Genomic DNA, 16238 nt, shown 5'->3' with positions numbered 1-16238 from the left:
TGGTGTGACGCTTTGTCAAAATGACGAAGAGTCTGGTGGGACGCCACCTAATCATGTGTTGTATGTCGTATAGTATGAAAGACTGGCCATCTTGAGTACAAATATGTTTGTCTCATTAATATCTAAATCATCATTCATTCTTTCTTCTTTAATTATAATTTATTGACTTATGGATCCTTCCGATTATTTTGTTGCATTGTTGTTCTTTACAAAGTTTCCAATCAGAATCATATACACAAAATACCTTCTTGTGTGAGGTCTATTCTTTGAGCATTTTGAAAGAAATAAAATAATTATGTATAGTAGATGGAATTACATGTTAAGTATAAATATGATGCAAGCTAATAACGGTGGACATTTACGTGCAATGAAGAATCATTACGCAGATAACGTGGTTGTTACGAAGATAACAAATCAAAAGCGAATATCTGTTATACATGATTATTTTGTTGTGGTAATTTTAACACAAAGTTATATTGTGTAAACTTGATACATTTCCAATTTAAGATTTTAGCGTTAAATGTCTTAGTTAGCAAATAGTATTAGGTGAATTAACTATAGAAACAAGAAAGTAAAGTTGCATACACCGGACAAGGCAACCGATTGACTGGACAACAAAAGTAGATAAAGGAATTATTAATAATAACTAATAGAAGAGATTATTGCGTTGAGAAGGTAAAACATACCTCAATCATATGGGAGATACTTGTCACGAAGGTTTGGGAATCGAAGAAATTTGAATTCTGAATAAATTTTGATTATGGTTTTCGAGAAATTGTTAGGCTTTCCAGCTCAAGTAAATTACTTATGGTGAATTTGACACTAGGAACTGAGCCAACAATGGAGGTTCCATATTGAAAGACATAAATAGATATAAAGAACTAGAGATCCAATTGCGAAATCTTTTAAGAAGTAAAGCTTTAAAACCAATGAATTTTCATACGATATGATAGTGTGGATTAAGACCATATGTTGGTCATCAGCAGTTAAACAATTTACTAAAAAAGAATAAATATATATTATTAAGAAAAGATGATTTGTTTAATCAGTTGAAAGATGTAGTATAGTTTCTTAAAAGTAACTACATACAGGAATTAACGGTGGTAAATAAAGGATAACTTTAAAACGGATTCATGAACATGTATAAGTAATATGAATTGTGAATTAGAAAGCTTGAATTGAAACATAAACTAGAAGGATTCTAGAATAATTGAATAAAGTTTTTGAGAAATAGTAGATTAATTTGTAATTATATTCATTAGTGATATTCTGTTATAATCATAAGAAAAATGAAAAAAGGTATGGGTATAATAATAATTGTTCATTATGATCTTAAGTTGAATTAAAGGTATTTGTTGTGCCGGTTAGTAATACATGTGGTTATTAATATGTTACGTGTTACAGTATCGTAAACTGAGGAGTTTGGGTGGTGGCAGTTGGTTGGTATACTTGTTGGTGATTTGGTTGATTGTTGGTGTCGGCTTGAGTCCGACTGGTTGTTCTAATACAAGGCCAACATCAAGAGCAGCATCAAGGGCTGAATATGTTATTGTTATAACTGTTTTGATAATGAGTACATCTCGTTAAGGGACTTTTTTGTAAAAATCACTTGAGAACCAAAGACGAAGAAATCGTTAATTGAATTATTATTGATAGATTAACCAAACCTAATCATTTTCTTTTATTTAATTCAGATTACCCGATAAGTGAGTTCGTTGCTGCTTGAAGAAATTTTGGTTCATCATCAGATTCAGGAATGGATTATAATAGATCGATACTATAATAAACCATTATAAACCATGCTGAATCAGAATAGTATATACCACCCATGGATGAACTGGCACCAGGTAGGGCAGAGCTAAAGATAAGAATTTAGCTAAATATCAATAACTCGATAGATTCAAGTTGTTCTGAGAATATGATAAAGTACATAGATGCAGAAGAAGACTGTCCGATGATATGGCATGAAGAAAAGAATAAACGTCATATATAACTGAATGTCAAGAAAGATTATTGCCATAAATACCGTATGGGGACTTACTAAAACCAAAATGAATTATAATACGAATTAGAGTATTATGAATGAAGTGACAAGATTAGCATATTTTCTTCTAAATAATAAAAGATTTTCGCTCGACGAATATATTCGGGTGTGATTAAAGGAAATTATGGTATAATAATAAATTCGTACGTCAATTATATCCAGTCGAGATTTTCTCTTTAATTCTTAATACTGGATTTAATTTTGAAAATGTTTAGAAATCAAATGCATCATGGGCTTAGTGTATCATTCGCAGATGGATAAGAAAAGTAACTGAACAATAAGAGAGCCTCGAATGCGCTAGGAAGCGGTTACAAGTTAGGCTGATTAAACAAAGAAATATGTAGGGAATGAGGTTAAACAACCGGTAAAGGTTGAAAGCGTTCATGAACACGGTTTACTAGAATTAGCAAGAAAAGGAAGTTTAGTATGCGTTTTGTTGATCCTTTCGAAATAGTAAGATATGCATGAAGATTTTGAGTGAGTTGGCTTTACCACCACATGTATAGCATGTTCATAGGGTGTTTATATATTGTACTCAAGAATTAGTTTATCTCCGTTATATATATATGTATTGGAAACTCAAGTTGGGTTGTAGGAACAACTGATAGAATATTATGTCAACAAGAGGCAGTTGAGAAATAATTGATATTGTGAGTTAAAGTTTTATGAAGGAATTGTATAATTGAGAGGTCAATCTGAGAAATTGGAAGTGATATACTTGAAAATATAATTATTTGTTCCTTAGCGTGATTCTGAGTACATAATCCTATTAAGGGGGAAGGATGTAAGAAACGGGAAATTTCGACTGTTTTGTATTTTATTAAATGAGTATTATGTAATTTAAGATATTATAAATTATGATTGATCGTAATATTTTATCTGTTATGTGGTGATATATGTAGTGTGGTTCGGGATATTTTTAGGCTATTTTATTATGTGTTAAATATGTTTGTATTGAGTAATATGTTATCGGGAATCAATTTTAATAGACGTTATTACGTGCAGGGCGTTTGGCCTTATTTCGCGTAATACGCTAATTATTATTGATTTTCAGCACATCTACTTAATTTAAAAAATATTTTGTTTCGTGAAAAATGATTTTTCCGGGCCCCTACCGGGACGTAAAAGCCCACAAAAATCATTTTTTTTTGTTTTTATAAAATTTTGGAACTGTTAGATATTCAATATTTTTGCATATTTGGATTAGTCATAATTTTTGGGAACTTTTGACATAAATTTGGTATTTATTGGATTAAAAATTATTCCCCGTTAGTTATTAAATTTGGGCTAATTATTTTTGTTAAATGATATAGTTAGGCCCTAAATAATTTTGGGAGTATTATTTTCATAATTATAAATATAATTTATTTTTATTTAATTATTATTTAATTATAGAAAAATCAGAATATATTAAAAAATCAGAAAATTCTCTCAAATTAGGGTTTATGTTCTTCAGTTTCTGCAAAGATCAAACAATGATTTTGAGCTGATCTGGAAAGCAAAGTAGGTCATCTTTGCAGTAAAATTGAAGCTCTTGAGATGTTCAATCCAATTCTATCATCAAAAAGTATCTCAAGTTAGTAATTTTTAAATTTTAATTTTAGGGTTCTTGACCCGATTTGGGGGTTTTTGATTCTGGGGTTATTTGTTTGTTTTGATGATTGGAAGAGTTTCTTGAGGTGATTTAAAATCGATTTGTATATATAAATGGACCATACGATTACCGTATGATATAGGTCAAGTTTTAAGATTTTGATGGTTTTTGTTCTTGATTTTCCGGATTGGTTGTTAATGGTTCGATGATATAATTATTTATAAATTGTTCGACGTGATTCCAGTTACGTTTTGCTATATTAACCGTTGAATTTGGTGTTAAAACGTAAAAAAAACTAAATTGGTCGGAGTTGAAGCTCCGTTCGCCGGCTTTAATTGATAAGTTGGCCGGAGAAGACGAACCACGATTCGTTTGTAATATATTGTGTGTTCTAGGTTGCCGGAATATTACTAAGTAAAACTGGACTGATAAATCAATGAAACAAGGATGTTTTGGTCCTGATCGGAGTCTTGACGGAATGTTACCGGATTCTGGGAAGAACCACCGGGGTTCTTGACGACCTGGTTGGTTCTTGTTGACCCAGTTTCGACCCGGTGGTTAACCCGGGTTTGATCCTGTTTTGCCCAATTTGATTTCTGAAAAAGTGTTTCTGGATTTTTGGTTTTAAAAATAAATCAAAATCTATTATTTATTTCTGATAAGAGATAAAATAAACCTTAATTACGTCATTAATATTGCATTAATTACATCTAGGACTGCAAGGCCCGTTAAAGAAGGCCATATGTATGACATTCAGACCAAGAAGGTTAACACATTGATCAGGCCCAAGAAGGTTAACACATTGATCAGGCCTGATGGAACAAAAAAGGCCCAATAGTCCTGAATATTAATTAATTTTGTAATTAATTAATAAGGACTAAATCAGCTGATCAAAAAAGTCTAATAAGGACACAATTCCTTGGAGATTGGCCTCCAAGAAATCCCATAGGATAATGAATCAACTTCCTGCATTATAGGACTCCAAATTCCATTGTAATTCTGAGACTTGTCCACCAAGTCTTCTAACCGTAACCTAATTTAAAGGCGTCCCGTGCCTATATAAGGGTCTCATCCCATAATTTAGAACTACGCTTTTTACTTGATCATTGGCAAATAGCAAGGAATGTAGGCATCTTGTTAAGGCAGATTGAGTCACAAAACACAAGAGCAGTCAAATTGAGCCTCAAAACTCATGAACCCTAGCAATAAATATACCCTAAGTATTTATCCATAACATTTGGCACCGTCTGTAGTAACGCATAACAATAACCATGGTAAGAACACAGAGCGGGAGCAACGCCCCCGAAGGAACACCAGCTGGGACGACCCAAAATATTTCATTAACGGTGGAGATACCCCCACATTCGACCTATGCCGCCACCCAAGGAGAAACCAAAATAGGGGCAACTAAGCCTCATCCACATGGGACGAATCCCCTGGCTCCTCAAGGGAAGAATTCCCAACTTCAGCAGCTACATGCACCTGTGAATCCTCGACCCGTTGGGTATGAGTATTCCACTATTGTGACCACTAACCCCACTTATTGGATGCCCCTATCTCCTAAGGTTGGAGGAAGTGGACATGCAAATCAGAGTGAAGTGTAAGGGCAGATGCCCCCTAGATACGCGGTTTGGATCCTATTCCGGAGGATCAAGAATTCTATAGGCCTTATACTAAGAGAGACTCTGAATCTTCAGATGATGATGTGGCTCAAAGGAGGAGGCATACTGGAAAATAACCAATGCATCATGCTAACCAACGCCCCGAAACCACCCAAGGGACGAATCCCCAAGAAGTACAGGAGAGGATCAGGTCTCATAAAGCTGAGATCCAAAGACTGAAGCGCGACCTGGAGGCGCACCTGACCCCGAGACCCGCACTACCTCCAATGAGGAAAAATCCTCCTCCAATCATAGACCTGGGTGATCCGCTATAAAGCAGGACTGTTATCCCAAGGGCTGACCCAAGTGATCTTTTGCCCCTAGGAGATCCCGATGATCCAACTCCACCATTCACTGAAGAGATAATGAATTCCCACATCTCAAGGAAGTTTAATATGCCCACCATCAAAGCTTATGATGAAACTGGAGATCCCGCTAATCATGTCAAAACACTCTCTAATGCACTGTTGTTGCAGCCCGTTAACGACGCTATTAAGTGTCGGGCCTTTCCTTAAACCCCGTCGGGAATGGCTCAAAGATGGTATAGCCGTTTGCCTCCAAATTCTATTGGGTCCTTCAGAGATCTAAGTCAAGCTTTTATTAAGCAATTCATCAGTGGGAGAGTGCATGAGAAAAGTTCAGCATCCCTCATGAGCATTGTGCAGGGAGCGAAAGAGTCCATGAGAGACTATCTGAACCGTTTCACCAAGGAAGCTTTTAAGGTCCCAAACCTTGAGGATGACAAGGTAGCTACGATAGCACTGTAGAAAGGAACTAGGGACGAGTTCTTCAAGATGTTTTTAGCCAAGCGCCCCCCTGAAAGCATGTTACTGCTCCAAGACAGGGTCGGGAAGTACATCAAAGTGGAGGAAAGCATGAGGAAGACGGTAGTGAATAACGAGCCCGCTGGTGGAAAGAAGCGAAGGACTGATCTAGAATATATTGCTAAGGACAAGTATCCTATAACTGAGCAAAACACTGATTCAACCCCTAAGAAGGAAGGAAGGACCTGAACGCTCCTAGTAGTCAGATCTTGATGGAAATTGAGAAAGATAGAGATGTTTGTTGGTCTAAGCCCTTGAAGGTTGATCCTACCAAGATAGATAAGAGCAAATATTGCAGGTTTCATAAGGATAGTGGTCATGACACCGATGTGTGTAGACAATTGAAAGATGCAATAGAGTTCCTAATTCGAAAAGGAAGGCTGAGCAAGTATACTGGAGATGGAGAAGATAGGAATAATAATGGAAGAAGGAACTTTGATGATCGTAAAAGGGATCAGGATGATCTGGGGCGAAATCCCCAACCCAGGGGACCAGAGATAAGCACAATCTTTGAAGGACCACAATCCCGAGGACCAACTGGTGCTGCTTCATCTAAAAATTTGAGGAAAGCATATACCTGAGAAGTTATGCATATTTTCGGAGAAGCCCCAAAGAGGGCCAGGACATGAGTAACAATGATGTTTGATGATTTTGATTTAGAGGGTGTCAAATTTCCTCATGATGATTCTCTGGTCCTAACACCGATAATAGGGAACAACCCAGTGAAGAGAGTCCTTGTAGACAATGGAGCTTCAGTGGACATCTTACTCTATGATACCTTTATAAGGGTAGGTTACAATGATTCTCAAGTAACCCCAACATATATGCCAATATATGGTTTTGCTAAAGTCGAATGCCCCATGGAAGGAATAATTAAGTTGCCTCTGACTATAGGTCAGTAACCATGACAAGCAATACAGATGTTGGACTTTGTAGTGGTAAAGGTTGGATCAACTTTCAATGCAATCATGGGAAGAACGGGAATTCTGCTTTCAAGGAAGTCCCTTATTCTTACCATTTAGTGATGAAGTTTCCCACCCGGAACGGGATTGGAGAAGAGAGAGGAGATCAAAAGATGGCAAGGAGCTGTTATGTAGCCTCTCTTAGGGCTGATGGAGTTGGGGGCAGGTTTTGCCTATTGAAGATCTTGATATCTGTGAGAATAACGAGAAAAGAGGGAAGCCATCAGAAGACTTGGTTTTGATTCCTTTGGCTCCCGAGGATCCTGAGAAAGTAACTTTCATTGGTGCGTCACTAGAGGAGCCCCTTAGGGCGAAGTTGGTGAGATATTTACAAGAGAATAGCGATGTATTTGCATGGTCATCAGCTGATATGCCTGGCATAGACCTGGAACTAATCACTCACAAACTGAACGTAGAACCGAATTGAAAGACTGTGAAGCAAAAGAAAAGGAGTTTTACCCCTGAGAGACAGGAGGCAATCAAGCAAGAAGTAGAAAAGCTCTTGGAGGATAGTTTCATTGAAGAGATATAATTTCTAGAATAGTTTGCAAACCATGTAATGGTAAAGAAGGCTAATGGAAAATGGAGAATGTGCGTGGATTTCATTGATCTGAATGACGCATGCACGAAGGATTGTTTCCCACTACCAAGAATAGATACATTGATAGAAGCGACCGCTGGCCACGAGATGCTAAGTTTTATGGATGGATTCAGTGGATAAAATCATATTAAGATGCATAAGGATGTCATCTTGAAGGTATCACTCATCACTGAATTTGGTGTTTTTTGTTATCTTATTTTGGCATTTGGCCTTAAGAATGCAGGAGCTACCTATCAAAGGTTGGTAAATAAGATTTTCAAGGATCTTATTGGCAAAACTATGGAAGTTTATGTTAATGACATGTCAGTCAAAATTCTGGTGAAGCTTGACCATATAGCCCATTTGAGGGAAGATTTTGAGGTCCTTAGATATCATAAAATGATGTTAAATCCTGCAAAGTGTGATTTCAGAGTGGGATCTGGAAAGTTTTTGGGATTAATGGTCTCCAATAGAGGAATCGAGGCCAAACCCGATAAAATAAAAGTTATCCTGGATATGGAACCACCACGTTCCATAAAGGACATTCAGAAACTCACTGAAAGAATTACGGCTCTGGGATGATTCATCTCCAAATCCCGAGATAAGTGTTTGTCCTTCTTCAAATCCATGAAGATAGTAAAAGATTTCATACGGACTGAGGAAAGTTAGGAAGCATTTGAGGGATTAAATAAGTATATGGCTCAAGCCCCGGTGTTGGCCAAACCAGCTCTGAATGAGGTTTTGTACTTATATTTGGTTGTTTCAGAAAATGCCTTGTGCATTGTATTGGTTAAGGAGGAACTTAAAGTCCAGAAACCCATATATTATAGCAGTAAGATCCTGCACAGAGCTGAGTTAAATTATTCGACTATTGAAAAGTTTGCTTTAGCCCTAGTAATGGTTTTAAGGAAGTTGCTTCCTTACTTTCAAGCTCATAAAATTAAAGTGCTAACGAATCAGCCCTTGAGAAACATCATTCACAGTCCAAGAGATAGTGGGAGATTGATTAAATGGGCAATAGAATTGGGAGAATTCGACATCAATTACAAGCCACGAACGACAATAAAAGCTCAGGCATTAGTTGACTTCATTGTGGAGTGTACCATACCCAACTAAGAAGTCGGGGGTAGGAAGATACTATACCTCAAGACACGTAAGGAAATAAAGGAGACAAAGAAGAGGGCTTAAAGAGAAGGAATATTGGGTTCTCTATTTTGATGGAGCATCAAAAACAAATTTGAGTGGAGCAGGGCTAGTTTTACAAAGCCCGGATAGGTTCCTGATTGAATATGTTATGAAGTTAGACTTCCCAACCACAAATAATGAACCAGAATATGAAGTTCTGATAAGTGGCCTCGGCCTAGCGGGGATATTGAGGGTAAAGAACTAGAAAGTTTGTGGGGATTCGAAACTTGTCATATCCTAGGTCAAGGGAGAGTTTGATGCAAGAGATGAAACAATGGCTAAATATGTTCTCCTAGTAAGGGCTGTGATGACTCAGTTCAATGAATTCCATGTTGAGAACATTCTAAGAGAGGAAAATTCTAAGGAAGATACGATGTCTAAGTTCGCTTCATCAGAGAGAGAGAAGAGTTCAGGAAGTGTGTACTTCCGCGTTTTGAAAACACGAAGCATTGATGTTAAGCTTGTAGCTGGGGACATCCTGAATAGATCACATTAAGGCCCATATTCAAACTGGTTAGCTCCCAAATGATGTGACCAAAGCACGAAAATTGGTTGTGCAAGCACTGAGATATTTCTTGATCGATGGGATTTTATATAAAAGATCTTATGTGGTTCTTTACTTAAGATGTCTTAGACCTGATGAGGCGCGTTTGTCTCTTAAAGAAGTACACAAAGGTATTTATGGGTAACACTTGGGGGTAGAGCACTGGCACATAAGATAACTCGTTTAAACTTTCATTGGCCAGAGATGATGGCTGATGCCAAAGACTATGCGAAGAAGTGTCATCGTTGTCAGAAATATGCACCGGTTGTTCGACAGCCTCCTGAGATGATGACTTCCATCAATTCTCCCAATTTCGTTTGCTATGTGGGGAATGGATATACTTGAGCCTTTTCCCATGGCCACTGCTCAAAGGAAGTTCCCGATTGTAGTTATAGATTATTTTACTAAGTGGATTGAAGCTAAACCTTTAGCCAAGATCATAACTAAGCAGGTTGTACAATTTCTTTGGGAAAATATCATGTGCAGATATGGAATTCCCCGTATCCTGGTCACCGATAATGGAACACAGTTCAACAATGAAGAGTTCAGGAAGTATTGTAAGAAGAATGAGATCGAGTTGCGGTTTACCTCTGTAGCTCATCCGCAAGCCAATGGGCAAGCGGATTTGGAAAATCGTATAATTCTAGATGGGCTGAAGAAGAGGATCGAGAAATCCAGGAATAATTGGGTGGATGAAATACTCCTAATACTTTGGGCTTATCGGACTACTTATAGAGTCACAACCAGAGCAACACCCTTTTTGTTGGCATATGGAGCGGAGGAGGTTGTTCCTGTTAAAATATCGCACTCGTCTCCCAGAATCCAAGCATACAATGCTAAAGAAAATGAGGAAGAGCAAAGGCTAGCCCTGGACCTAATTGATGAAGTTCGAGATGAGGCACATGCCAATATAGTGGAATACCAGAAAAAGGCTTCTTTCTACTACAACTTAAGAGTGAAAGAAAGGTTCTTCAAGCAAGGTGACTTTATTTTGAGGAAGGTGGAAGCTTCTGGTGTTGGGCAGAAGGGAAAACTCGCCCCAAATTGGGAAGGGCCATACAAGATCAAAAGTGTTCAAGGATGAGAATCCTACAAGCTGCAGACTATGGATGGCTTTGAAGTACCAAGAACTTGGCACGCTCAAAACCTGAAAGTCTATTATGTATAAGTTTGGAGGGAAAGATGTTTATTTGTCAAAATGGAAAATAGGTTCAAAAGCACCTGGAAGCTTTGCTTGCTTAGGATTTTATGTTTTATAAGACTATCATTGTCAAGTTTTAGTTTTATCAAGACTTGTAAAAGGGATGAATCCCAAAATTTTATGAAATTTATAAAATTTCCAAAATATGATATTAAGTCCCACAACTCACAAAGGAATAATAAATGAACTAAGTGCATGAATTCAAATAAAAGCGTAAAGTTTGATAAATAAAAGAGGCTGATATAAGTTCTGAACAATAAATAACAAAGCCACGCAAGGCTAATAAAAACTCTAAGGAGCAGAGGTGCCCTCGACATCCATGTCGTCATCCCCTCTGCTCTCACTAGACGTCTCAGCAGTGCCGGTCTCGGAAGCAGAAGAGCTGAGATCCGCTGCTGCAGGCCTGGAAGACGAGGAGGGAGTAGCTGGTCTTCAGGGATATCATCTGAGACAACTACACGAGTATGAAACCTCTGTAGTAGAGTCTCATCATCGGGGCACACGTAGTCCGCCGGGTTAATATCGGGAAAATCCTCATTCACGATCGCAAGGGTCGTGTCCCAACCAGTCCTAAAGAACCCAGGAAACATCGTGTTGTCCCCAACCCTCATAGACTGAGTAAACTTCTTCGTGTTCAAATAAGAATCAATTACCCTATCCTTCTCGGCCCTCAGAGTGACCAACTCGGAGTTTGTCTCTCCTAGCTCATCCTCCTTGCGCTTCATCTTCTTCTCTAGCGCAACATACTTCTTTTGTTGCCTCTTGAGAGCATTGTCCATAATATCCGAGGCTTTCTTCCATGAATCGGCTTGCCTCACAGCCACTTGGAAATAAGCATTAGACTGAAACAAAATGATAAACAAAGAACGTAAGGCAAGAGAATGCTACAAGTATATATAGAGGAAAAAGGATTTAAAGAGAAAAAACCATACTGAGGCCAAAGATTGAGCACCCATAAGCTTTATCCTCTCCAAATATGGACCCACCACAATAAAGATGAAGTCCTTAGGGGTCACAGAGTGGTAGGACCAATCCCATGCATGTTTCGTGGATCCAACCATGGTATCCCCTCGATGGAATCCCTAGAGAGGTTGGAAAATGCATGTAGCTATAGAAGCAGGAGCAGCGGCAGCAGCCGGGGTTTCAGTTCCCCCGGAAGAAGCCTCCACCATAGGCTCCTTATGCTTCCTCAAAAAACTGGGCTCCAAAGCCTTGCCCTGCGTATCCAACTCCGCTAGTCGGGCCTTTTTCATTCTCGTTGTTTCCTCAACGACAGGCAAGTTATCTTCATTGATTTCCTTGGAGGCTGCAAAAATAAAGGAAAAACATAAATAAGTGGTGTCAATAATGCATGAAAGAAAGTGAAAATAAGAAAGGAACAAAAATACCCTGCACGGAAACTGAGGAAAGCCCCACGTGGATCAGAGAAAACTCCTATAACAAAGTCCAGCTGGGAGTTTCACCGTTATCCTTTATGAGCTCATTATATATGATATTCTCTTCGAGAGTCAGGTTAATGGATTTGGGGCTACCATTGTTGACCTTCCCAAAGGAATATCTAAAGAGTGTGCCTCAGTCTCCATTCCCCCACCTAAGCCCGAAAAAGCTATCCCTCCAATGTTGGTTATTATCGGGAATTGAAGCACTATTAAAATTTTGTTTACATTTGGGCCTTTGTCTAATATAAACCCAGCCACAAGAATTTTAGGAACTGTTGTAATACTGGAAAATTTTCCTAAACACAACTACCGAAAGAGGGAAACCACTTATAAGACACAAGACCATGAAATATAAAATGTTTCTCCAGGCATTAGGGGGAAGCTGACAAGGACGAATTTGTAAGTCTACTAATAAAATAGGAACGAACTCATGAAAAGGAAACCTAAGGCCCGCAGTAAGGGCGTATACATAAATGAATAAAGTGTCAGGCTTCCAATGGCATGTGCGATCACCACCTTCAACAGGAACTATCCTAAGGGGGGACGAACGTTATAGATTGTGCTAAGCTTCTTGATAACATCTACGTTGTACCATTTATTACAATAGTCAAATGAATCTAAATGAGCATTAGATGGGTATTCATCTCCCCTAATATTAATCATGTCTATTAACGACATATAAGAAGAGCGAATTTTAATATCATTACCTTGTTTGGAAGCAGAAACGATCTTAGCTGCCCGCTCAAAACACTTATCCTCCATTAATAAAGGTAGATGAAAACTTGAGGCTGAGGGAGGAGGACAAAGGAGGTCGGAAAAGGCTGGTTTCTAATCGAAAGATTTTTGAGGTTAAGAGGGAGGAGGAGAGTTTGTAAAAGTGAGAAATGAGAAAGTGAAATATGAATTCTCACTTCACTCTCCCCCTTATATAGCCCCCATTATCTGGTTAATGGGTCGGTGAAACAAGAATTTCAACCGGTTATAGTAGGTCAAAAGCCCATTTGGCCCAGATCTAGACAACTCTAGAAGAATCTAGAGAATTCCTGGAAAATAAAAAAAATTGATTTATGTATAAATAAATGGATGCTACAAGATTCCAGAACATTCTGATTTTTGGGCTGAGAAGGCCATGAAAGAAGGCCCGGCAAGAAAGCCAGGAAAAATTGAGTCCAAGGAGGAAGCCTGTAGAAATTGTGCCCAAGGAAAGGGCCCAATTGTTATACGCCCAATTAAAAAGCCCAGAAGAAAGGGACCAACTATTAAAAGCCCAATTAAAAAACCAAGTAAAAAGGCCCATACAAAGGCAGGCCCAATATATGAAAATATATATCCAAGGTTTCGGTCAGGATTCCTGGCTGACCTTGACTTCTGACCGAATTAAGGCCTAACGTTGCTCTTGTCGTGGTTGTTTTCGATCAGGTATTTTCGACCAGGAATCCTGACCGAATTCAGTCAGGATTCTGGGTTGTTTTTGGAGTTTTTGACCGAATAAAGGATCGATAGTTTCTGGTCGACTGTTATTTCGATCAAAGCCTTTCGATCAGGACCTAACCTACACTTCGACCAGAATTTTCAAAATTTTGACCGAATTATGGGTCTACAATTCCTGATAGTGACAATTTTCGATCAGAAACCTTCGACCAGGAATCCAGTCAGAATCTTGACTGAATTATAGGTCAGGATTGATCGAATGTTGCTTCGACTAGACAATATGGATGGATAATTCGACCAGGATCCTGGTCGAAATTATGTATTAAAAAAAAGAGAAGAAATAGGAAAGGAAATTTCAGGGAAAATCTCGGAAAAATAATAAATTTTGAAATAATTCCTTGAAAGATTAAAAAATCTTAGAAATTAAGGGAAAATTCCTGAAAATTAAGGAAAAATCCCGGAATTTAAGGGAAAATTCTTGAAAATTAAGGAAAAATTCCAGAAAATTAAGGAAAAATCTCAGAAATTAAGGGAAAATTCTTGAAAATTAGAGAAGAATCCCAGAAATTGAGGGAAAATTCTTGTAAATTAAGGAAAAATACCAGAAAATTCCTAAAAAATAGGAATAAGGTAAGGAAAGTAATAAGGAGGTTCTAAAACAATCATGAAGCCAGGAACAAGGCAAATCAATATAAATGTGTAGGTTGCTCCACACTTTACACAAAAACGATACCTTGTAAGGGAACATATAAACTTAACTTCTACGAAATCTTTTACGATTTCCCAGAAATTAGGGAGCAAATGATAGGGGATAAAATATACCTTAATTACATCATTAATATTGCATTAATTACATCTAGGACTACAAGGCCCATTAAACAAGGCCATATGTATGACATTCAGACCAAGAAGGTTAACACATTGATCGGGCCCAAGAAGGTTAACATATTGATCAGGCCTAATGGAACAAAGAAGGCCCAATAGCCCTGAATATTAATTAATTTTGTAATTAATTAATAAGGGATAAATCAACTGATCAATAAAGTCTAATAAGGACACAATTCCTTGGAGATTGACCTCCAGGAAATCCCATAGGATAAGGAATCAACTTCCTGCATTATAGGACGCCAAAGTCCATTCTAATTTTGAGACTTGTCCACCAAGTCTCCTAACCCTAACCTAATTCAAAGGTGTCCCATGCCTATATAAGGGGTCTCATCCCACAAATCAGAACTACGTTTTTTAACTTGATCATTGGTAAACAGCAAGGTACGTTGGCATCTTGTTAAGGCAGATCGAGGCACGAAATACAATATCTGTCAAATCGAGCATCGAAGCTCATGAACCCTAGCAATAAATATACCCTAAGTTTTTATCCATAACATTTGGCACCGTTTGTCGAAATGCATAACAATAACCATGGTAAGAAAATGGAGCAGGAGCAACGACCCCGAAGGAATACCAGCTGGGACGAACCAAATGATATCGTCAACGGTGGAGATACCCCCGCATTCGACCTATGCCACCACCCAAGGAGGAACCCAAATAGGGGCAACTAAGCCTCATTCACAAGGGACGAATCCCCCGGCTACTCAAGGGAAGAATTCACAACTTCAGCAGGTACATGCACCGTAACATCGGGGACATAGCGTATAATTATCTTTATCAATACATGAATATTATGTGATTATAATGTGATTTTTTGGTGAATTATCTGATGATTGATAATAATATTTGGATGTTTATATATAACAGAAAGTGAGTATGTTAATTTTAATATGTCCGGAATAAAATATAGATAATTAAGGTATTTTTTTGGTAATTTTTTGAATGTTATAAGATTTTATAATGATTTATGAATTTATTAATTACTTTATGAATAATTAAACAAATGTTTTATAAAGCTGGGAATTGTCCAACTTCAACCGTTTTTACATTTTTAACAACCCAAAACTCTTCCGAAAACTCCTTCCTAACCGGACTTCATGTTTTGACTTTTTCGATCTGGATTATGGTTTGTCTCGTGCGCGTCCCGGCGCAAAATTTTCAATAAGATAATCATTTTGTTAAATCAACAAAATCCGTATTCTCAAAAGACGGGATAATATTACATTTTTTTCGTATAAAGTGTTTTATAAAAAGCCCGGTTTGGATAATTATCCAATACGGGTATCAAATCAGATCATTTTTGCAGTTACTTAGCGGCTAAGTAACTAATTTATCGATCCAACGCGAACCAATAGTCCATAAATATAAATAGCCCTTTTCTTATATTATTTTATTCATATAATCATAATCAGTCAGTAAAAACTAGTAAAATACAGAGAAAACCCTAATTATACGTTACGTTCTTGAAAATCAAACGCACAAATGAAGGCGTTATCGAACTCCGATTCGGGCGTGCCATATATTAAATTGAAGCTCTCGAAAATTACTTTCTGAATCAATCAACCATTTTAGTGCAGAAATCAAGGTGATTTTCTTATTTATTTATTTATTTTTGAATTATTTGATAATTAAAATATGAATTTTTGTTCTTGATGTTGTTTGTGTGATTTGATGCTAGAATCATGCAGATAATTTTTTCCTCATCATTTTGGTATATTATATGATCGATTTGGAGTTCTATAACATATAAAAATTTGGGATTGATTCTCGAATTATCGAAATTATGTTTTATAAGGGATATGAATGTTCTTAATTAAATTTGTGGCTTTTTTATTCTGGCGTATTGATTGATGTTGATGTTTAAATAAGCTTCCTGATGTGATTT

The sequence above is a fragment of the Apium graveolens genome, chromosome 3 (genome assembly GCF_009905375.1).
Source record: "Apium graveolens cultivar Ventura chromosome 3, ASM990537v1, whole genome shotgun sequence".
NCBI classification, from domain to species: domain Eukaryota; kingdom Viridiplantae; phylum Streptophyta; class Magnoliopsida; order Apiales; family Apiaceae; genus Apium; species Apium graveolens.
This window is presented reverse-complemented; position numbering follows the sequence as displayed.